Raw genomic sequence first — 25,207 nt, forward strand, 5'->3', positions numbered from 1 at the left:
ATTTCTAAGTAGGGAAATTAGAGGGTCACATTAGCCATAGTGTCTTAGTTAACTGGATGCCTCTGGTCCTTTAAATTTTTTTCCAACTCTTTGCAACCCCACGGACTGTACCCTGCCCGTCTCCTTTATCCATAGGATTCTCCAGGCAAGAATACTGAAGTGGGTTGCCATTGCCTTCTCTAGGGGATCTTCCAACCCAGGGATTGAACCTGCACTTCCTGGGCCTCTTGCTTTGGCAGACAGATTCTTTACCACCAAGCCACCTGGGAAGGCCCTCAGGATGTCTTACAGCCCTGATATTTCTCAGAATATGTTTTGGTAACTGTGTCTTTATACTCTTAAGGATCATAAATGTTTGTAATACCACCCCCCCCCACCAACCTTTTCCACTTTTCTTGAGACCACAGCTTTGGTCTGTGGTTGCCAATAAACCAAGGCACCACAGAACGGATGTGAACCCCATAGGCTCCATCTCTCCCCCAGTAGTGGCCACAAATGAGGAGATGTGGGATCAAAAGCATAAGGATCTGAACCTCTGAGTCAGCATTTCAAGGCAGTGGCCATGAAGAGACACAGACTAGAATGGAATTTGCATGGGTAGGAAATATACTCTTATGGTTAAACCACTGAGGTTCTGAAGCATGCTACTGCAGCAGAGCTGATCCTGGCCACTCTGTCTATAGTGAAGCTATTGTAGATGACATTTTTAACCTTTGGTATGGGATTATATCCATACAGAATGGATTATCTTCTTGACCAGAATTACACGTGCAGATTTTACCAGCCCATCATTACTTGACAAGTATTTGGAAGAAAAGAAAAAAAAAAATCTGAAAAGGTGGGCAGAGAGTCAGTGTGATAAGTTATGTTTCTTACTAAAAGATTTCTAGCAGGTGCTGCCTGTGAGAAAGAATGTGCTACAGCCTATGAACGCCCCTATATCTTAGAGAAGTGTCTGTGCCATGGGTGGGTTTTTTTGTTTTTTGGCTTTTTTTTTTTTTTTTTTGCACTTAATTTATGAGTCTAGGTACAAACATAAATCCCCTTCACCTTCAAGGAAAGTCTTTGGTCCTAAAGCAATCATCTGAAGAAAGAAGTCATTTTATCAGAAACTTAAGCATCTTCATTACAACATCAACAACATTTATTATGTCCACTGGTTGGCAGGCTACTATCCTGAGTGCAATAGGAATTTACATAATTTGGCCCCTGGGGTTTTTCTAGTCAAAAGCAGCAGCACTTAACACCCACACCCCTCCACCCCTGCTGAGCACACATGATGAATGACATTCTCATGAATGATGCATTTGCATGTTCAAAGCCACAGTTATGCACCATTTCCACCAAGATATTGGTCATCCTTCTCTCTTTCAGGCAAGACACAGAGTATAATGCAAATGAGAGGAACAGTCAAAGAACAGCCTTGAATGTGTCCAATTTATGTAAAGGAAATACTTTGTGAACTCAAGTATTTTAATCCCACAAGTGGAAAGTTAATCAGATTTGCAACAGAAAAAAAAAAGAGTGACCATTATATGATGTTGCTGACGATAATAGGTGATATTTATGGAATGTTTTCTACATACAAAATCAGTACTCCAAATATAAGCAAATGTAAGACATAGAGTTGTATAGCTGTTTTTATATCAATTTACCTAATCCTCAGTTCTCACCACAATCATCTGAAAGAGCATTATTATTTTCCCCCATTTTGCAGGAGAGGAAACTTAGGGAGAAAGAAGGAAGTGATTCGTACAAGGTATGCAGCTGGGAATTCACAGAATTGATATTATGTCATCTGCCAAGTGACTTCAAAGCTCACACCGCTATATTATAAAACAATGTCATAAAATAGTGTTTCGTGATATTTATAGTTGAGAACAGCTAAGCATCCATCCCTGCTCTTAGTTGCTAGATATTGGGAATCTAAATTTCCCTTTCTCTGGAGTGGCTGGGAAGATTTACTGTAGAGTCCCTTGAAACCACGAGAAGTTACAGACCTTTTAAGAAACGTGCACTATGCCACTGAGGGAACAGCAGAAAGGAAGGTGGCACGGGGGTCATCCTCCTGCTGTGTATCAGAGAAGAGCTCTGGGGCCAGAGCTCTGGGATTCAGCATGAGGCCCTGCACAGGGGACTCTTCTCAACAGTCTGCAGTGACCGACATGGGAAGAGGAGCTAAAAAGGAGTGGGGATATACGTATCAGTTCAGTTCAGTAGCACAGTCGTGTCTGACTCTTTGCAATCCCATGGACCACAGCACGCCAAGCCTCCCTGTCCATCACCACCAATTCCTGGAGTCCACTCAAACTCATGTCCATGGAGTCGGTGATGCCATCCAACCATCTCATCCTCTGTCATCCCCTTCTCCTCCTGCCCTCAATCTTTCCAAGCATCAGGGTCTTTTCCAATGAGTCAGCTCTTCACATCATGTGGTCAAGCTATTGGAGCTTCAGCTTCAGCATCAGACCTTCCAGTGAATATTTTAGGACTGATTTCCTTTAGGATGGACTGGTTGGATCTCCTTGCTGTCCAAGGGACTCTCAAGAGCCTTCTCCAATACCACAGTTCAAAAGCATCAATTCTTCGGTGCTCAGCTTTCTTTATATATGCACATATATGTACGTATAATTGATTCACTTTGCTGTATATCAGAATTCCACATTTCAAATCAACTATACCCCAGTAAACATTACAAACAAAAAACCAACAAACAAAACCTTGGCTCTGCACTGACTCTGCAGCCCCTGTGACTTTCACTTGGGCATTCATCCAGTTACTGACTGGGGACCCGTCTGCATCCGGCACCACCGCGGCCTTGCAGAGCCGGCACCGGGCAGGCCAGGTCCCTGCCCTCGTGCACTTGCATTTCGGTGGGGAAGGCAGGTAACGCACCAGGACCCAAGGCCATTAAAGCACTGGTCTCAGAGTACAGAGAATCACCTGAAGAAAACAGGTGTGAGGCAAAGTGTAGAGAGGGTCCAAAACATCACTGATTAGAAGCAGAGCATGTCGGGCGTAATGTTCGTGGAATGTACAGAACGCACCGTTCTCTCCACACTTTTTTATGACATGAAATTGAAGATGCACATAAATAAAACATGGGTGTTTTCAGCACAACTTTTGCGAGTAATTCTCTTCTTGTGTTGATTTTACTTTCAAACTAGTCTGTAATAAAACAATAAATTTAAAATGTTTTCCCTTCAAAAACAATATAAAACTTCAATAATATTTTAATAAAGAAAAATTAGGAAAAAATACAAAAACGAACAGTCATGCACTGGTGATATGAATTCTTCAGTTGTCATAAAAAATGAGAACAATAAAGACAATACAGCAATGTAAGAATGTCTGTGATACAGTAGGAATATACAGAATATAAGATTATTTTTGATAGCTATTATCATAACTGTATAATATTTTACATGCATAAAACAAAGAGAGGAACATTGCCCAGGCAATGAAGTCAGTTGAATAGTAGGGAAATTGGATTGTAGATGATATTGTCTTATTTTTGGTATTTATGAAACAATTTTTAAACTATTCATAAGATTTTTGAAAGAAAGCAAGCTGTCTAATGATTTTGAACCATCCCCGCAGACTTCATTGACGGGAAGAAAAAGTTTTCCTTATTTGACTTTCATGTAAAGGGTTATTCTATAAAAGTTTTAATATATGTTGCTCTTGCAAATGGGTGTCCTAAACTACACATAAATTTGTTTTCGATTCAGTAGTTAATCATCACTAGACAGACACGTACTCTAGGTCGGCTACTTAATCCATCAAAGAGCTGATCTCTCCAAGGTTAGTTACAAGCGGTGCTTGACTTTGCCCTTTTCTGTTTATTTTTTGTCTATGTTGAGGTTGCTTTCCCATAAATCTAGTTTACAAGCTTTCTCTGAACTGCAGTGTCTGGTAAGACGGCTAATTTTCTCCCCTAAGCTTGTGACAATTATAATTTTAGAATCTTCTAATTCCGGCTTCCTTTTTCCTTCTCATTTCTCTGTATACCCAGCAGCTTTTATACTAAAAGTTGATACTCAGTCATTTGCATCTTACCGTCTCCTCTTAGAATACCATTCCATTTAGAACAGGAAATCTTATTCTCAGAGACACTGGCTGCCAACATGTGATCTTATAAACCTTTCTACCTACCGAGTCACATCTTCCCAGCTAATGACTACCTCGTGATTCAACCCTGAATATCCACTGAAAGGACTGATGCTGAAGCTCCAATACTTGGGCCACCTGATGCAGAGAGTCGACTCTTGGTAAAGATCCTGATGCTGACAAAGACTGAAGGAACAGGAGACGGGGCGGCAGGGGATGAGATGGCTAGATAGCATCGCCATCTCAGTGGACATGAATCTGAGCAGAACTCCAGGAGACAGTGAAGGACGGGGGCAGCAGAGGATGAGATGGCTAGATAGCATCGCCATCTCAGTGGACATGAATCTGAGCAAAGCTCCAGGAGACAGTGAAGGACAGGGAGGCTGGCGTGCTGCAGTCCACAGGGCCCAAAGAGTTGGACACAACTTACCGACCGAACAGCAAGAAAGTGACTACCATATGAGTCTGAAACCCTGGTTATCTGGGGAGTTTCGGGGCCACGCCATTTTAAATAGGAATGTTTCATGTGCTATTTTTGTAGTTCTCATGGAATGCAGACCAGTTTGTGTGAATGTCTATCTCATCCCATGTTCATTTGCTTCCAGTGGTCAAGCTGTAAGCTAGGCGAATCATTAGCTAGGCGAACCATTAGCTAGGCGAACCATCAGCAGTGATTCCAGACCTAAACTAAGTTAATGACAACTGTGAAATGGATGTCCTTACCAAGGAATTACAAGGTTATACCACTTTCTCTCAGGATCTGAACAAAACAGTGGGGACATTTTTCATGGCTGAAACCCCCACTGTGACTGCTGTGTCTCTCCTGCCCAGCTGTCGTTGTCCTGTACATGCGATATGTGGGCTACAGGAATCCCCTTTTCCTGTTTGCAATCATTATTGATTCAAGTGTTTATTAGGAAGTCACTACACGCCAAACAATGGTGAATTCATTAGCTGGAACCAAGCATTAACCCTCGGGGTCGTGGACCTTAAGCTAGGGGTGCAGACAGGAAGCCCTTCAAACAAATGCATAAGTACGACATTGTAGAGTGATAAGACCACAAAGACTCCCACTTGGGCAATAGAATGTGGTGGAGTTGGGGACTGGCCTCTTAGACGGGGTGATCAGAGTGAGCCTCCCTAAGAAACTGACATTTGAACTGAGATTTAAATGACGTGACTGACCAAGTGCAGAGCTGGGGACTGTATCTGGCAGAGGCAACGGGAAGGGTCAAGACCCCTCCAACCGCAGCAGCCGGGGGAAACCTGAGGGGCTGGAGGGATGAAAAGAAAGCCGCTGGATCTTGAACAGAGTGAGCAGGGGAGTGGATGGCAGAGGTGAAGTGGACCGGGAGGCCCAGGCCAGGTCGGGGCGGCAAGCTACGCCCTGGGGACAATCCTCCTAGCTACCTGTTTTCGGTGAACTGAGAACTTATTTTTACAGATGCCCACTTGCAATCTCTATGATGATGGGGACACTGACTTTTGTTTTATTGTTTTCAAGTTTCATTGCTCATTTTTTTAAATTTATTTTTTAATTGGAGTGTAACTGTAATTGAAAGTCAATTAATGCATCTCACAAACCAGAGCTTTATTCTTGTAATGATCAGCTGAGTGTTATAAAATTATATGCGTATATTTTAATGTAATAATAACCTTTTGCTATTTAATAAGAATAAATTTATTTTTTAATATTTTGAAATTCGCCCAAGACTTGTCAAAATCTGTCTTCTCTCTTTTGATCAAAGTACCAGCAGTGCCCTTGGTCTCGTGTCTCGGTCCACACAGCCTACTATCTGCCTTTACAGGAAGTTTGGTAACTCTGAGGTCACGCCAACTACCGTGAGAATACACAATTCCTTTTTAATCATCCCGAGTTTCTTTTTTCTAAATGATATCTGCTTCTTTCTTCTCTTATAACAAATATATTTATTGAATGCCTATTTGTGATGTTAGTAGGAAATGATACACAGTGGGAGAAAATAGCCTCTCAGATTATAGATAAAGTTGAAATATTGAGGTTGGTATTAATATTTCTACTTCTGTCTCCGTTTTCTCTCAATCTCGCCAATCTAGTTTCTAAAACCACAATAGACACACCCCTTAGATATAACTGACGTATACCATTGTATTAGTTTAAGGTGTACTGCTAAGTAAATTCACATGTGCATGTATATATATATACTGTGAATTGGCCATCACAGTAAGTTTGGTTAACATCTATCACTTCACATAGTTACAATTTTTTATCCTCATGTACACAAAAAAATTAGTTTAGAATTGCTCACACATTCTTCCATGAGAAACAGATTTACAAAGTCACGACTGGCATTAAAACAGTTCTTATTTTCCTTGGGCCTTATAATATCCACTTAAAATTCTCTTTCCCAAAGAAACTTAGGTTGCTTCTTCTTCTACCCCTTCATTTGTGACACGATCACACTCATGTATTATTACTTACATCCCAGATTTGGGTTCCCCTCACATCCTGCTTGGCTTAGCTTATAAACAGATGTTTTGCTTATATGTTTATTTTTTGGTGTGTGTTTCGTGGTGCTGGTCTGAGCGTCAAAGCCCAGAGCCTCCTCAGAAGTGTCTCTCCTTTCTTTCCTGTTACCTTGCTCCCATTTTCAACTTCTTTCCACCCTTTCCTCACCCACCCCCTGGAGGATCTGTTTAGTTTCTTATTTATCCAGCCTGCATTTCCTTTGCACAAATGAGCAGATCTGTGCATATTTGAGAGCCTTTTTTTTCTTACTTGAAGAATACACTACAGGTATTTTTCTGAACTGGGCTCTCGTTACTTCACAGCATTTTCTGGAAATCCCTCCAAATCAAACGCAGAACTCACCCTCCCTCTCCTTATAGTTGTACAACGCTCCATGTTTGTGGACGCACATGATTTATCGACTCCTCTCCTACGGATGGACATTTAGGTTTTCTCCCATAGTTTGCAATGACAGACAATGCTGTAACGGACAGCATATATATGTTCATCTTGTTGGGACTGCACCTTCAGAGCATACTTCCAGAAGAGGAACTGTGGGGTCAAAGACACACATGTGTGTGGCTTTGTCAGATTTTGCCCAATTCCCCATCAGAATCCCACAGCAATGCCTGAGAGCTCCTGCCTCCCACAAACTCACCAACAGAATGTACTGTTAAGCTGGTGCCACTGTGAAGGTGATGAATTCTGAGTCAGTATTTTAATTCTCATTTTTCTGACCATGCGTGAGGAGGAAGGCATGGCAACCCATTCCAGCGTTCTTGCCTAGAGAATCTCATTGACAGTGGAGCCTCGTAGGCTATAGTCCACAGGGCCGCCAAGGGTTGGACCCGACTGAGGCGACTGAGCCGCACACAGTTACGAGTGGCTCATTCTTCACACATTTCAGAGCAGTCTTTGTGGCCATGCTTTGTAGCTTGTGGGAACTCAGTCCCCAGACCAGGGATTGAACTCGGGCCCTGGAGTTGAAAGTGTCCAGTCCTAAACACTAGACCAAAGAACCCTGTCCCTGTTCTTTGACATTTAAAAATATCAGCTTTTTGCCCCTTTGTGTCTCAATTTCTGGGAGATTTTAATCTACTGGAGACATTGTTGGGGTATATTTTATACATATTGTCTTATAGTTTTTAGCAATCTTTTGATTTCATGTATGTTATTGTTGGGGTTCCCCCCATGTAACTTCTTTCTCTTACTGTAGTAAATGTATCAATCTTCTCTTGTATTACTTTGGGATTTGAAGTCATAGTTGGAAGGCTTTCTTTCCAGTATGGCTGAAGTGGAATCTACCCATGTCTTCTTCTAGTACTTGCATAGCTTCACATTTTTACTCTAGACCCCTGATCTGTTTGGAGTGTTTTCTTATGGTGTGAAATATGGACCCAATTTTATAATTTTCCAGATGGCTACTCAGTTTTCCCAATATCATTTATTAAAAAGCCACTCTTTATCTCAGTGCTTTGAGATGCTACCTTCATTGTATTCTAAATTTCCATAAAGATCTTGGCTATGCTAGGCTTTCTCTTGTTTCACTGGTCTGTGAGTGTGTGTTCAGTCGCTCGGTCATGTCTGACCCCGTGGACTGTAACCTGGCAGGCTCCTCTGTCCATGGGATTCTCCAGGCAAGAGTACTGGAGCGGGTTGCCATTTCCTCCCTCAGGGGATCTTCCTGAGCCAGGGGTCGTACCCGTGTCTCTGGTGCCTCCTGCACTGGCAGGCGGATCTTTGCCACTGTGCTACCTGGGAAGCCCCGTTCACTGCTCTATCCGTCCATCTATGTATCCATTCCATGCTGATTTACTCATAGAAGCTGTGTAGTCTGTCTTAATGTTTGCTAGGACTAGCACCCATCAGAGCTTTTTACTTTTCAAAGTTTATTTTTTTCCTGGCTCTACTTATATATTAGTTTTTCTATATGAACTTTAGTATCAGTTTACCCAACTCCATAAAATAGTCCATAAATGAGAAACTTGGGCACAAATTCAGAAAGAAATAAAGATAGGGGAGGGAGGGACAGCCTCCTCCCCAGGACTCTCATGTGCCAGACTGGAACATGGCTCATCTGCTCTAACAGACTGGTTACTGGGGACCTACCATCTGCCCAGCAGCAGATCTGGGAATAGAGTGGTGACCTTAACAGGAAGAGCGACCTTTGCCACAACGATGTGGCTAAAAAGCTTGGCGTTGAGAAGCACAGTTTGGAAGTGGTCCTTTGTATACATGCTTTTCTCTTCTTGCTACAAATTCCAAGGAAATAGGGAATTTTGAAATAATGTTATGAAGTCTGAAACAGAGCTTACAGTCTCCCCAGGCTGCAGAATCATCATCTCCAAGTCACTCTTGACACTCCCTCTTTCCACTGCTGCTGCTGCTGCTGCTGCTAAGTCGCTTCGGTTGTGTCCAACTCTGTACGACCCCATGGACTGCAGCCTAACAGGCTCCTCCATCCAGGGGATTTTCCAGGCAAGAGTACTGGAGTGGGGTGCCATTGCCTTCTCCGCCCTCTTTTCACTGCCAACATCTAATCCATCACTCCCCCCGTGTGTTTCACGTCCACAATTGCTCCCAAGTCCAAGCACATCTCTTCAGCTCACTTTCATTCTTCTGATCCAGCCCTTCAGACCAGCATTATCGTCATACATGCCTGGACTAAGGCAAGTGTGCCCTAAACCCCTCTCTCTCTCTCCATCTCTCATTCAGCACCTAGCAGCTTGAACAATCAAGATCTTTATAAACAGGACTCAGATCGTGTCTCTCCCCAGATTTCCCACCCTTCAGTGGCTTGTTCACATTCTTTGTTTTTTTTTTTTTGAACTTTTAATTTTATTTCTTTAAATAAATTTATTTATTTTAATTGGAGGATAATTACTTTACAATATTATAGTGGTTTTTCCATACACTGACATGAATCTGTCACGGGTGTACATGTGTTCCCCATCCTGAACCCCCTCCCACCTCCCTCCCCATCCCATCCCTCTGGGTCATCCCATTGCACCAGCCCCGAGAACCCTGTATCATACATTGAACCTGGACTGGTGATTTGTTTCATATATGATATTATACATGTTTCAATGCCATTTTCCCAAACCATCCCACCCTCGCCCTCTCTCACAGAGTCCAAAAGACTGTTCTATACATCTGTGTCTCTTGCTGTCTTGCGTAAAGGGTTATCATTACCATCTTTCTAACTTCCATATATGTGCATTAGTATACTGTATTGGTGTTTTTCTTTCTGGCTTACTTCACTTTGTATAATAGGTTCCAGTTTCATCCACCTCATTAGAACTGATTCAAATGTATTCTTTTTAATGCTGAGTAATATTCCATTTGGAGAAGGAAATGGCAACCCACTCCAGTGTTCTTGCCTGGAGAATCCCAGGGACGGGGGAGCCTGGTGGGCTGCCGTCTCTGGGGTCGCACAGAGTCAGACATGACTGAAGCGACTCAGCAGCAGCAGCAATATTCCATTGTGTGTATGTACCACAGCTTTCTTATCCATTCATCTGCTGATGGACATCTAGGTTGCTTCCATGCCCCGGCTATTAAAAACAGTGCTGCGATGAACATTGGGGTACACATGTCTCTTTCAATTCTGGTTTCCTCAGTGTGTATGCCCAGCAGTGACAACACAGAAATACAAAGGATCATAAGAGACTACTACCAGCAACTATATGCCAATAAAATGGACAACTTGGAAGAAATGGACCAATTCTTAGAAAAGTACAACTTTCCAAAACTGAACCAGGAGGAAATAGAGAATCTTAACAGACCCATCACAAGCACAGAAATTGAAACTGTAATCAGAAATCTTCCAGCAAACAAAAGACCAGGACCAGACAGCTTCACAGCTGAATTCTACCAAAAATTTAGAGAAGAGCTAACACCTATCCTACTCAAACTCTTCCAGAAAATTGCAGAGGAAGGTAAACTTCCAAACTCATTCTATGAGGCCACCGTCACCCTAATACCAAAACCTGACAAAGATGCCATAAAAAAAGAAAACTACAGGCCAATATCACTGATGAACATAGATTCAAAAATCCTTAACAAAATTCTAGCAATCAGAATCCAACAACATATTTAAAAAATCATACATCATGACCAAGTGGGCTTTATCCCAGGGATGCAAAGATTCTTCAATATCCACAAATCAATTAACATAATACACTACATTAACAAACTGAAAGATAAAAACCATATGATTATCTCAATAGATGCAGAACAAGCCTTTGACAGAATTCAACATCCATTTATGATAAAAACTCTCCAGAAAGCAGGAATAGAAGGAGCATACCTCAACATAATAAAAGCTATATATGACAAACCCAGAGCAAACATTTTCCTCAATGGTGAAAAATCGAAAGCATTTCCCCTAAAGTCAGGAACAAGACAAGGGTGCCCACTTTCACCATTACTATTCAACATAGTTTTGGAAGTTTTGGCCACAGCAATCAGAGCAGAAAAAGAAATAAAAGGAATCCAAATTGGAAAAGAAGAAGTAAAACTCTCACTATTTGCAGATGACATGATCCTCTACATAGAAAACCCTAAAGACTCCACCAGAAAATTACTAGAACTAATCAATGACTATAGTAAAGTTGCAGGATATAAAATCAACACACAAAAATCCCTTGCATTCCTATACACTAACAATGAGAAAACAGAAAGAGAAATTAAGGAAACAATTCCATTCACCATTGCAAGGAAAGGAATAAAATACTTAGGAATATATCTACCTAAAGAAACAAAAGACCTATATATAGAAATTATAAAATACTGGTGAAAGAAATCAAAGAGGATACAAATAGATGGAGAAATATACTGTGTTCATGGACTGGAAGAATCAATATAGTGAAAATGAGTATATTACCCAAAGCAATCTATAGATTCAATGCAATCCCTATCAAGCTACCAATGGTATTTTTCACAGAACTAGAACAAATAATTTCACATTCTTTGTTATTCATGATCTGCTAGTCTCTGCAGGATCTGGCTCCTGCCCATCTCATGCTGCTCTTCCTTTCATTCACTGAGCTATGAGATGGTTGCACAGCATTGCTGACTTGATTGACTTGTGTTTGAGTAGGCTCCAGGAATTGATGATGGACAGGGAGGCCTGGCATGCTGCAGTCCATGGGGTCACAAAGAGTCAGACACGACTGAGTGACTGAACTGAACTGATCACCTCCCTGGCTCTCTCCAGCTTCGAGAAAGTGCCCTGCTTCTCCCATGGGCTCTTCCCATGTCTGTCACCTCCTCCACACCCTGCCTTCCTGCCAAGTAGCCTCCTCGGGATCCCACCATCAGGTTTAAACACTCCTCTTGGAGGAAACTTTCCTGTACCCCATCCTTCACAGGCCCCATTTCTGCACTTGCTTTCAGCTGTGTGTTCCTCTCTCACATCACAACAACTCCACAATTAACTGATGAAAACAAAACTGGAGACAACAAAGAAACAACTGAATCCCAAACTTGAAACTTTTTAACATTTGAGCAATACAGTGTCTGCGGTATTTTGGGTGAGGGCCTTGATGGGTACTTGCTGGGGAAAATTGAATAAAGTTTACTTACTTGCAGATAGACTCATTTAGATTTATGAATTTCAAATGTATACCTTTTTATACAGTCTTCTATAATTACTGTGGTTTGGATTACAAGTTGCCATTTGAGATTTTTATTTCAAGCACTCAAACGACAAAAGGCGACCATTTCTTACATTATCTCCAACACTGCCAGGTGTTCTTCCATCATCAAATTGTTAAAGAAAACACACAAAACATATGCTTTCCATTGTTCCCTGCATAATCCATAGCTATAGAAGTGTGGGTTGCTTACAGTCTCAGCAGAAATGAGTGAGCATGAAATATTCATAAGCTTGGTGTTTGTGATTATTAAGTAATGGCCAATTCTGGTGAGTTTGTCACTTAAAAAATACAGATATTTATTAAACAATTGAATAGTCACTATAGGAGAGCTCACATTACAGTAGAAGCCAAGACAGATTCCTCAAGAAGAATAGTGAAGATTTTTGAAAATAAAGGACAGGAAACTGTGGGAAATACAGATGCATATGGGATTCAGCACAAACGATCCATGTCATCTTCAAGGTCTTCAAAGGTATCTGTGTCATATTTAATTTCCAGTGGAGAAGTAACATTTAAGACTTTGGGGCTCTAGAGACAGTCCCATCTGGAGGTGAGTCTTCCTTTCTTACTAGTTCCTGTGATACTAGGCAAGTTACTGAAGTTTGCTTAGCTTCACTTTTCTTTTTCTAATCTAAAATGGCAACAGCAATAGACTGAGCCTCCTAATGTGACTGTCCTCAGTAAGCTTGATAACGGGTCTCATGTAATAAGCATTTAAGGCATGTTAGGTATCATTTCAGTCTTCTTGATTCTTGTGTCCAATATTTTCTCTTGAAAATCAGCATTCATCCTATGCAAGTGGAGACAAAAGGGAGTCCCTAAGTCAGATCCTGAGAGTGGATCTAGAAGATGCCGTGTATAGATCTGGATTCCAAAGAACTGAATGTCAAAGACGACACTGCACCTTCTTATCTTTGAGACTGTGTGTCTCCTTTCCTGATGTATAGATAAGGGTAATGTTTCTATACATTTAATGACATCTAGTAAATCAAAGTATTTTATATATTGTATGTAACTCAAAAATGGCAGCTTTTGCTTATTTCATTCACTTAACAGATAATTAGTGAGCCCTTGGACTTCATGGGGCCATGAATTAGTTGTAAGAGTAGAGATACATGAAATGCCTATTTCACTAAGTCCTCTCCATTTCTCCTCTCAGTAAGAAGAAAATCAGCATCTGGTGTTTAAAAAACAGCTATTACAACTTGATTAATTGATATTAAAAATATGTACACAAAGCACACATTCAAAGGTATGCAGTGAAGTACTGAAAGATCGAGACACTGCTTGCAATAGCAAAAAATAGGATAAATAAACCTAAGACATCATTAACAGTACACAAGATATGCCAATGGGATATACATCTGTTTAAAGGAATATTATGCAGCCCTTAAAAAGAATAAGGCACCCCCTAAGTGAGAGGCAGTGATTTCAGGCTGAGAGCTGATGCTTCAGAGTGGTTTGTGGAATGGGGTCAGAGCTACAGTAAGGATCGTTGCAAGGATTAAAACTCAGAGCTATGTCAGATTTAGAATGCTCTCATATATGTGGGGCACATGCTGGATCAGCACCATCATCGTTGTCATCACTGAAGTGGGATATTTCAAAGGTATACCATTAAATAAAAAATCCAGGTGCGTAATTATGTCTACATACTACTATATGTGGAGAAGGAAATGGCAACCCACTCCAGTGTTCTTGCCTGGAGAGTCCCAGGGATGGGGGAGCCTGGTAGGCTGCAGTCCATGGGGTCGCACAGAGTTGGACATGACTGAAGCGACTTAGCAGCAGCAGCAGCAGCTACTATATGTGCATAAAAATATACATTAGAGAATGGGAAAATATGTTTTAGATAAACACATATTTCTGGAAATATTTAGAAGAAATTCACCATGTTGTTATCTCTAGAAAACTGGGTGTGATGGGAGGGAAGGGGGAGAGTGACTCCTAATGTGAAAAATAATCAAGTCCATTTGGAATATTTACCATATACACATATCACCTCTTCAAAACTAACAATAAAACCAAGCTAGATAAAATAAATAAATATGTCAGTTCAGTTCAGTCATTCAGTCATGTATGACTCTTTGTGACCCTACGGACTGCAGCATGCCAAGCCTCCCTGTACATCACCAACTCCCGGAGTTTACTCAAGCTCATGTCTATCAAGTTGGTGATGCCATCTAACCATCTCATCCTCTGTCATCCCCTTCTCCTCCTGCCTTCTATCTTTCCCATCATCAGGGTCTTTTCCAATGAGTTGGTTGCTTGCATCAGGTGGCCAAAGTATTGGAGCTTCAGCTTCAGCATCAATCCTTCCAATGAATATTCAGGACTGATTTCCTTTAGGATGGACAGGTTGGATCTCCTTGCAGTCCAAGGGACTCTCAAGAGTCTTCTCCAACACCACAGTTCAAAAGCATCAATTCTTCAACATTCAGCTTTTTCACAGTCCAACTCTCACATCCATACATGACCACAGGAAAAACCATAGCCTTGACTAGACGGACCTTTGTTGGTAAAGTAATGTCTCTGCTTTTGAATATGCCATCTAGGTTGGTCATAACTTTCCTTCCAAGGAACAAGTGTCTTAATTTCATGGCTGCACTCACCATCTGCAGTGATTTTGGAGCCCCAGAAATAAATTCTCTCACTGTTTACATTATTTCTCCATCCATTTGCCATGAAGTGATGGGACCGGATGCCATGATCTTAGTTTTCTGAATGTTGAGCTTTAAGCCAACTTTTTCACTCTCCTCTTTCACTCTCATCAAGAGGCTCTTTAGTTCCTCTTTGCTTTCTGCCATAAGGGTGGTGTCATCTGCATATCTGAGGTTACTGATATTTCTCCCCACAGTCTCGTGTATGTGTATATATGTGTGCACATGTCTGTATGTATATACGTCTGTGTTTGCATGTGTGCGTATGTGTGTGTGTATGCATGTGTGTGCATGTATGCATGCTATACATGCATGTGTGTTGTGTGTGTGCATTCATGTAAATATGTGCTGTATTTATGTGTAGGTGTGCATGTGTGTGTCATCTCCGTTCTCTGGGGTCCATTTTCATCGACGTATGGCAGGGTAAAACTTCTGAGCACTGCCCAGTTCTTCAGTCAGACCTTGAATGCTTTTAGCAATTAAGCAGCTGCAATGACCGCCGCACCGCAGGGCCCAGAAGCCTGAGCACAGAGACTGCCTCTGCCGTCCCGCCCTCCCAGGGCTTGGGGCCGGGGAGGCCTTGAGCAGCCTGCGTCAGCGCAGCTGGAGTCAGCAAACTTACACGTGAGATTTATCAAAAGGGTTGGCCTCTTGGAGGCCTCTGCAGCTGTCAAGCCAAAGGGAAGAGAACGTTAAAAAGAAAAAAAGTTCGAACCACCCTACCCACTCTCCTCCAACAGCACAGCAACTTATGTAAACTGTTTTCTCTAAGTAGCCCCAAAGTCACTTAAAGCATTTAATTCAGTCCGAGTGGGCGAAGCCTCAAGGCTTCAAGCTTTTGTGCCTGCGCTGTACGAACGTCCCTGGCACCACGCGGCTCTCAGGAGATGCCGCTGAGATTCCCAGGAGGACTGTGGGCGCGCAGGGGCTCCTGGCGCCAGGGATGTCAGATCCGGGTCGGGAGGCTGGACGCGCCTGTCTGTAGCTTTATCAGCAGGACAGACGGTCTTGAGGGGCCAGGTTTGATGTCTTGCGGCCCCTCTCTGCCACGTGTGAAACACCTTTCTCCTGAGAAGGAGGCGGGCCCTCCCTGATTCTGCTTTCAGGGGCAACACACAGGCCCCCGAGGCAGTGCTGCGGGAGCGGCCCTTCCAGGACACACGTGCATGCGAGGCCAGGAGCCAGCGAGCCCTGCGGGACGAGCTTGCGCGCTCCCTGCGCCCTCAGACCTGCATGCGCCCCGCTTCCTCCCTGGGAGGATGCTGAGAGACAGACAGCTTGGCTCTAACCCTGCTTCTGCCTCTAACTAGCGATAGGCACACTGCCTAACCTCTCTAGGCCAAATTTTCTACTCTGTATATTGAGGATAAATAAATTCATTCAAGTAACATCTGAGCTTTAGTCTTTGCAGGACTTGTACTTTTACAGATAATAAAGAAGCCTGAGCACCAAAGAACTGTGGTGCTGGAAAAGACTCTTAGTCCCTTGGACTGCAAGGAGATCCAGCCAGTCCATCCTAAAGGAAATCAGTCCTGAATATTCATTAGAAGGACTGATGCTGAAGCTGAAACTGTAATACTTTGACCACCTGATGCAAAGAGCTGATTCACTGAAAAAGACCCTGATGCTGGGAAAGATTGAAGGCGGGAGGAGAAGGGAATGACAAAGGATGAGATGGTTGGATGGCATCACCGACTCGCTGGACATAAATCTGAGCAAACTCCTGGAGAAAGAGGAGGACAGAGAAGCCTGGCATGCTGCAGTCTATGCGATCACAAAGAGTTGGACACAACTTGGCAACTGAACAGCAACACCTTTGGCAGAATCTCTAGGCAAGGTTATAGAGGTCCAAGAGAGAAGCTCTGTGGGGAAGGAAAACCAGGAAGTCCCTACCAGTACCTTTTCAAGTCTTAAGCTTAGACTCCTGTTTGTAATAAAAGATTAACAGGAGAGAAACAATAGACACGGCTTTGATCCCTGATCCATGAAGATCCTACGTGCGGCGGAGAAGCAGGCCCGCGTGCCCCAAGCTTCGAGCCTGTGCTCCGGTCATGGGAGCACAACTCCTGAGCGCATGCGCCTGCAGCCGAGCTCCACGGCCAGAGACGCCACCGCAGTGAGAAGCCCGCACCACACACACCTGGAGAGCAGACCCCGCTCGCGGCAACCAGAGAAAAGTTCCAAACAAAGGCCCAGCACAGCCAGAAATAAATGAAATTGTAAAAAAGAATCTTTATGCCAAAGATTCACGTTTGGGTGACAAATTCTGCTCCCCTTCGACTCCATTGTAGAGGATATTAAGGGACTAGTCCTTCTTAGGTAACTGATAATGATGGAACCCCCACCCCCCCCCCACCCCCCACCGAGTGTAGACAATGCTGGAATACTCTTCTTAGAGTGAAGGCAGTTGGGAAGGATAACTGCCCACCTCCAAAAGGTGATACGTGAGAATTAATCAGGAAAGTGCTGGTGGAGCTGTTGGCAGTGCCCAGCACAGACTAAGCCCTGGACAAGTCTCGGTATTATTCATCTGAGTCCAGTTTTCCACTTTTCAGGGAAGCCACATGACCGGTTCCAATTCTCCCGCTGTCTGCTTTCAGAAACCCGGGTCCCTCTCTTTCACGCATCATCCCACTGGTGCTTTTACTTCAACTTGTCAGTTATTTGTCTCTGACCCTCCCGGGGAGCCTGAGATCCCTCTGGGCAGGGACGCTGGCTTTCTGCTGTTACCGTTCTCCATTCTCTTCTGAGGGCTTGTCCGGGGCCTGGGAAACACTCATATTTCTAATGAATAAAGAACCACAGCAAAGAACACACTCTCTTTCATCTTAAAGAATCTGACCAAGCATTTCTCCTATGTACCTAAGCCAACATCTAAATTTCTGAGTCTAAACATCTAGACATCCAGCTTTACTCCATGACGACTCAGTCGGAGCCAATCGCAGGACAGGGATGTCACCGTGGATCCGGAACTCCTCGGGCGATGCTGACATTTTCTCTGGCCTGGAACTCTTGGCTGATCGTGCTAGGATTCCTAGTTCAATCTTCCTCACTGTGTTAACTATACTGTAAATATATTTAGCTCTGTGACTGGCTTCTGATGGCCAGGCTTCTAAGAGGTCTTGTAAAGGAAAAACTGTCACCCCGATTCTTTTGGTTCCGCACCCCCCACACTCTTTCATAACATCTGCCTGGCGGTGCACTGGCCCTACAGCGCGTTCAGCAATAATCACCCTGAAATCCCACACACTGCTTCAGCACCTGGGAGGGACTGAAATCCCACACACTGCTTCAGCACCTGGGAGGGACTTAGCTGAACGCCCATGTTGGCTTGAAGCTCAGAATGAAAAAGGAAAAAAAAAGAAACACCTGCTTCTGCCATTTTTAACAGCGTTTCTGCAAATGTGAGGGTGTCCTCGCCCCGCACCGTGGGGGGTGGGCACAGCCCCTCTCTGCTGCCCCTGGGATCTGCACCTCTTCTTCTCCGTGAGTCAGTACCCTCCCTAAGGTTCACCCACATTCAATTCTTGTTGTCACTCCAAACGCAGTTTCATTTTGGATCTACGACAGACCAAGGTCAAGTCAGAGAATAAAATCAGATTAACAGAGGGTCAAATGTTCAGGACGACCAAGACCAGCATGAATGTGAAATCGCTGACCAAAGGGCAACCTTCAAGGGCCCACCTGAGCAGAAGGGAGAAAAATGCAGATGAGGCTGGAAAAGGATGGGCTGACTGAACTGGAGACTTCTTAAGGGGCAGGCTGGCGCACAGGAGGCAGTCACAGCTGTCTGGATGGCCAGCCATCCCAGTCTGCCTGGGATATGATTTTCAGTGTTAAAATCAAGAAAGCCCCAGGAAAACTGGGACCAGTTTGGATGAGCAGAGCCTGACTTTGGAGAAGTCGGAAAGCCCAGGCTCATCCAACTAGCACCCCGCACTGACCGGCGTCACACCCAGCCCCTCTAGTTCAAAGCAGATGCCCGCTCTGCATCCCTGAGGACAGAGAGCTTGGAGAAGGGGAGGGTGGCCAGGGAAGAAAGACGTGTTCTACTTTGATATATCCAGCACATTCTTTCTCTCCTTTTATTCCTTTTCAAGCAAAGAGATATGGACCCAGACATCTGAGAGCTTTTAAAACATAATTTCAAAGGCAAGGTTGCTTCTCTGAAAAGGCAGCTCAAGCATGTCCCGGAACTGTTCATGCACAGCAAATGGACAAGCCGCGGAAGGTGCCGCTGTATGCCGACTGTGCCATCCTGGGCTCAGAGATGTGAGGAGCAGGGCAGGGAAGCAAACAAAAGGGGCTCAGAAGAGAAACCCAGGCAGCTTCGGACACTGGGTTCTGGAGTGTCTTATTCTTGCAGTCAGGAAATATTTGGTCCACCGAAGACAGAAAGAGAAGCAGAAAAGCAAAGAAAGGAAGTCAGTGTCTAAGAGCTAAGGCTATGCTTGCTGCAGGCATAGTCCAGAAGGGGGAAAAAAAAAAACAAGGAGAAAGCATCACAGTGTAGAAAAGAAATGGATCAGAGTTCAGAAATCCCTCCAGGGCATCAGCAAAATGAAGCCAGAGACGCCTAGGCAGGAAGATAACACAGGCAGTAATGCCCCGAAGCTAACAAAAAAAGCCCTGTGCTCGAGATCACAGTTACTAGGCAGTTAAAAAAAGAAAATCCCAGGATCAAATCCTGCAGATGGGCAGCTCGCTCCACTCCATGAATTCCACACAAAGAGGGTGCTCTGGACAGAGCTGGAGACAGCATGCGGCCGTCTGGCCCAAGGATCAAGGTCTCCGGGGCTGCGCTGTCTCTGGCTCACCTCCAGCCCTTTGCTTATTTGATGTTTAATTGGATTTCAGCAGCAGAACCGGAAAAGCTAACCTGGACCTGCATGCAGGAACATCACTGCCCACAACAAAGCCCAGCTGTGCTCCCCAGGGCTTCGGTGAGCAGGAAGTCAGGTACCACTTTCATAAGGGAAAAAGAAGAGGAAAACCTTCACATGCTTTCCTGGGAAACGACACATACAACCAGGAAACAAAACATGCATCCAGTTCGTGGCGATTGCAGGCAGAGCAGATGTGCGGCTAAAATGCCCTTCAGGAGGTCTTCCCTGGTGGTCACTGGTTAAGAATCCAGCTGCCAATGCAGGAGATGTGGGTTCGATTCCTGATCCAGGAAATTCCCACATGTGTGGAGCAACTCACCCGTGGGTCACAACCATTGAAGCTGAGCTCTAGAGCCTGGGAGCTGCAGCTGCTGAACGCACGTGCTCACCTACGGGCGGCCGCAGGCCCTAGAGCTGGGTTCTACAGCAAGAGAACCCCCACGATCATCAGAACGAGAAGCCTGGGCCCCGCAGCTGTAGCCCCTGCTCGCCTCACCTAGAAAAAAGCCCACGCCTCAGTGAAGACACAGCACCATCAAAGAAATAAATACAATTATTTTAAAATGTACTTTAAGATGTCTGATGTGTCCTGATGAACACATTATGCGTCGTGTCTCGTGTGAGGCCGCTTGGTTATCTCGGAATACTCGGCCACACCCATATGCACCCTTCACGCATACTGGTGTTGGATGCCTCCTGCATTCAGTGTACTGAACGCCTGCTATAGACCCTGTCTAATGCGCGTACTGAATACTTACAGTGTATGTCGGCGTATTAATACTCAGGCACTAGGAAAGAGCAGTGAACAAAGCAACAAAAGTCTCTACCTTCATGAAACTTAAATTCTAATTGTTGAGACAGGTTAAAAAAACACTTAAATATATAACAGACATTTTTATGAGTACTTCAAAAAGAAATGAATAAAGCAAAGTAAATGACTAGCTTGTGAAAGCAGCACATCTTAGACAGGCTGGCTAGGCACGGCCTCTCTGGGAGGGACTGAGCCACGATCCATACACACGACCCACAAAGGTTTTCTCAAGCAGAGGACACAGTGAGGTCACAGCCCACAGGCTCCTCATGTTGGAGGAACGACAGGGAGGCCATGGAGATGACGGAAGCTTGGACCAGAGGGCTGTTCCTGAGAAGTGTTGAGATGAGTAAGGTACACTTGCTTCCCAGGTGACTCGGTGGTAAAGAATCCACATACCAATGCAGGAGACAAAGGAGACACAGTTTGCTCTCTGTGTCGGCAAGATCCCCTGGAGGAGGAAATGGCAACGCACTCCAGTGTTCCTGCCTGGGAAATCCATGGACAGAGGAGCTTGGTGGGCTACAGTCCATGGATCACAAAGAGTCAGACACGACTGAGCACACACACACACACACACACACACACACACACACACACATTTTGAAGGTAACATTGTCAGGGCGAGAATTCCTAACAGAAAACACATATACCAGCTTCCTCTTCTCGTGCAGACATTTGTGACAGATTCTCCAAGTTGGGTCTGTAGGCAATTAACAGTGAACTTGACGCTTAAAGGAGAAAGCAGAGAACTGCCTCATGGCCTTAGGCCTCTACAATTTAGTGCATCCCTGTATCCCTCCTTCCATTCAGTCAATTTACAAGCATGTGAAAGTGAAAGTGAACGCTTTAGTCACTCAGTCATGCCTGGCTCTTTGCGACCACAAGGACTGTGTACCCCACCAGGCTCCTCTGTCCAGGGGACTCTGCACACAAGAATACAGGAGTGGGTTGCCATTCCCTTCCCAGAGGATCTTCTCGACCCGGGGATCGATCCCGGGTCTCCTGCATTGCAGGCGGGTTCTTAAACCATCCGAGCCAATTTATTTACCATCTGATACCTCTCCAGCACTGGACTGGATGTCTGGGGAGAAAAATGAATAAGGTACAATCTCTCTATTCAAGGGCAGAATCTTGCTGATGAAGACAGATATCATAAAGCAATATGGCAAGTCCCTTCATTATAGTTGATGCTGAATGCTCCATAGGATTTGGGGAGTAAAGGTTGGTCTGGGAACTGTTCCCCAGGAAGTGAGACGTGGAGTCAAAAGATATCAGTTAAAGCATGAGGGAGTGCCTGCCAGAAAAAGTCAGGGAGGGAAGCAGAGCTGGGGAGGGAGTTGTAGGCAGAAGGGAGCCTGGTTAGAGGCACAGGTGGTGGGGTCAGGAGACTTAGAAGGCACGTCAACAGCTAGGAGCTGCTGGAACAACATTCCATGCTTCACTGACACCTGAAATCCCTGTTATTAAACATGCAGGTTTCAGACCCTCCCTGGGAGATGCTGGTTCAGCAGGTGCCTGGTGGGAAGTGGGTGCATGGACTTACAAGAGGAATTGTGATTCCTAGTAACTTTGAGATCCACCTGCAATACAGAAGACCCCAGTTTAATTCCTGGGTCACAAAGATCCCCTGGAGAAGGGATAGGCTACTCACTCCAGTGTTCTTGGGTTTCCCAGGTGGTTCAGCTGGTAAAGAATCCGCCTGCAATGTGGGAGACCTGGGTTCGATCCCTGGGTCAGGAAGATCCCCTGGAGGAGAGCATGGCAACCCACTCCAGTATTCCTGCCTGGAGAATCCCATGGGCAGAGGAGCCTGGAGGACTGCAGTCAATGCGGTCACAAAGTCAGACACAACTGAGCCGCTGAGGACAGCGCATCGCAGAGGACAGACAGTCAGGGGAGGGGGGATGGGGCGGAGAGTTGGACAGGGTCAGAAGGTTGATCTGAGAAATGCACGCGTGGACAATGCCTGTGTCCTTAGTATGAAAGCAGTTAGGGTCCGTGACAGCTTCTGAGGCGGACGACTCTAGAGGCTGTTGCACAGAGTGAAGTAAGTCAGGGAGAGAAATATCACACACTAACGCGTATACACGGACTCTAGAAAAATGGTACCGATGGAATTACTTGCAGGGCAGGAAGAGGCACAGATACAGAGTGGACTTGTGGGCACAGCAGGGGAAGGAGAGGGTGGGACGAGTTGAGAGAGGAGCGCTGAAATATAGACACTGTTGTTACTGTCTAGCTGCTCAGATGTGTCCGACTCTCCGCAACCGCATGGGCTGTGGCCCGCCAGGCTCCTCCATTCATGGATTTCCCAGGCAAGAACACTGAAGAGGGCTGCCCTCTCCTTCTCCAGGGGATCTTCCCAAACCAGGGATCGAACCTGCATCTCCTGCCTTGGGAGGAGGAGTCTTTAGCACCGAGCCCCACGGAAGCCCGCATTCACGTCACCACGTGGGAAACAAGATCCGGAGCTGCCACAGGGCGCAGGGGCTCCGCAGGCTCTGTAAGAACCCGGATAACCCGGATGTGGGACGGGGCGGGGGAGGGGAGGCGGGGCCACTGTGCTGGGTCACCTTACTGTACTTATGGCAGAAACCAACACAGCATCCTGAAGCAATTATCCTCCAAATAGTGGTTTTTAAAAAAAGAAAGGAAAGAAAGAGGGGAGGGAGAGATGGCGAGTAGAGGGAACAGCAGAGATTAGAGGACTAATAAAAAGATGATTGCACTTTATTTTGGAAAGTAAGACAATAAACCCCCTCACACACACAGTACCATTTTCTATTATTTCATAGAAAAAAGAAAATTTGAAATAAAAAAAAAATGCTAAAGTCATGATCTCACAAAAAAAAAAGAAGAAGAAGAAGAATATTGCATTAGTTTTTGGTTGTTGCCATAAAAATCTCCATCACTTTCGTGGCTGAATGTAACTCAGGTTTATTGTCAAATAATTCTGCAGATCAGAGATCAGACATGGGTCTCACTGGGATGAAGATGATGTTGGCAGGGCCGCCTTCCTTTCCGCAAACTCTACTATGAGGACTGCTTCCTTACCTTCCCAGCTTCCAGAGGCTCCTTACATCCACCGGCTCGTGGCCCCTCTTCACCTTCAAGCAAGAGAGATGAAGCGAGTCTTTTCCACATCACATCTCTGACTCCTTCGGTCAATTGCCTCCCTTTGGCCAAAACTGAGAGAGATTTTTCACTTCTAAGAATTCGACTGATTACACTGGACTCACTTGGATAATCCAGGCCAGTTTCCTGGTCTTAGTGCCTTTTTTAATATATATATTAATTAGAGGATAATCAGTTTGCAATGCCGTGAATCAGCTATAAGGATACATATGTCCGCTCCCTCTCGGGCCCCCCTCCCACGCCCGCCCATCCCACAGCTCCAGGCTGTCACAGAGTTTGGAGCTGAGCTCCCGGATGGAAACAGCAGCTCCGTACACAGGGGGCGTCCCTGTCAGTGTCACCCTCACTCCGTCCCCACCCCCTCCTTCCCCTGCTGTGTCTGCAAGTCTGTCTCTACATCTGTTTCTATTCCTGTGTTTCTATTCAGTGCCATTGTTTCTAGATTCCATATTTATCCATTAATAGACATATTTGTTTTTCTCTTTCTGACTTGCTTCACTCTGGATGACAGACTCTAGGTTCATCCACCTCACTACAGCTGACTCAACTTTGTTTTTATGGCTGAGTGTTTTTAATTCCATTCCATCTGCAAAGTTCTTTTCCCCATGTAAGTGTCACAATCACAGGGTTCTGGGGATTATGAAGTGGGCACCTACAGGAGGGCATTATTCTGCAGATGACAGATATGTTAAATTGGAAAAAATCCAGCTTTTGAGAGCCTCCTTCCACCGTTCCTAGTATCCTTAGCTCATTCTGGACCATCAGTGGCCCTTTAGGAAGGAACTCTCACTGGTCCATAGGGGCAATCACCATTCAATGAAGGATTTTATGCTTGGGAGTCAGAGTCACAGCTGTTTCACTGGGAAGAGGATTCCACAGGTATCAAGTTAACTTGGATGCTATACAGTCATTAACCAAAAAGGGACAACCCGTATCTTTAAAAAAAAAAAATTCCCAATTAAAATGGACATATTCTGTGGCAGCCTAGATGAGAAGGGAGTTTAGGGAAGAATGGATACATGAATATGTATGGCTGAGTCACTCTGCTGTTCACTTGAAACTATCACATTGTTAATTGACTATATTCCGATACAAAATAAAATGTGTAAAAATTGGACATATTCCTTCAGTGTTATTTTATACTCAGTATAAACTGAGTCCTTAAGAAAGAAGGCTTTTGCATAGTTATGCCCCACACTTAGTGGCTAAAAACTTTGCCTTCGGCAGTATGCGGATTTCATTTGTAATACACAGGGACGTTGTTAGGAGGCACCCTATCTGTAGGTCTGCCCTTTCTCTCGAGCATCCCTTTGTGAGTTTGCATTGACACAGACAAATAAACCCAGTTAGCACAAAAGCTGGTCTGTGCAAGTATATTAGTCACTTCTCCCAAAGAATTTTTTTTAAGTAGCATCTCACTGCATAATAAATGAATCTAAAGGGAGCTAGGGAAG

The sequence above is a fragment of the Bos mutus genome, chromosome 13 (assembly GCF_027580195.1).
Source record: "Bos mutus isolate GX-2022 chromosome 13, NWIPB_WYAK_1.1, whole genome shotgun sequence".
Taxonomy (NCBI): domain Eukaryota; kingdom Metazoa; phylum Chordata; class Mammalia; order Artiodactyla; family Bovidae; genus Bos; species Bos mutus.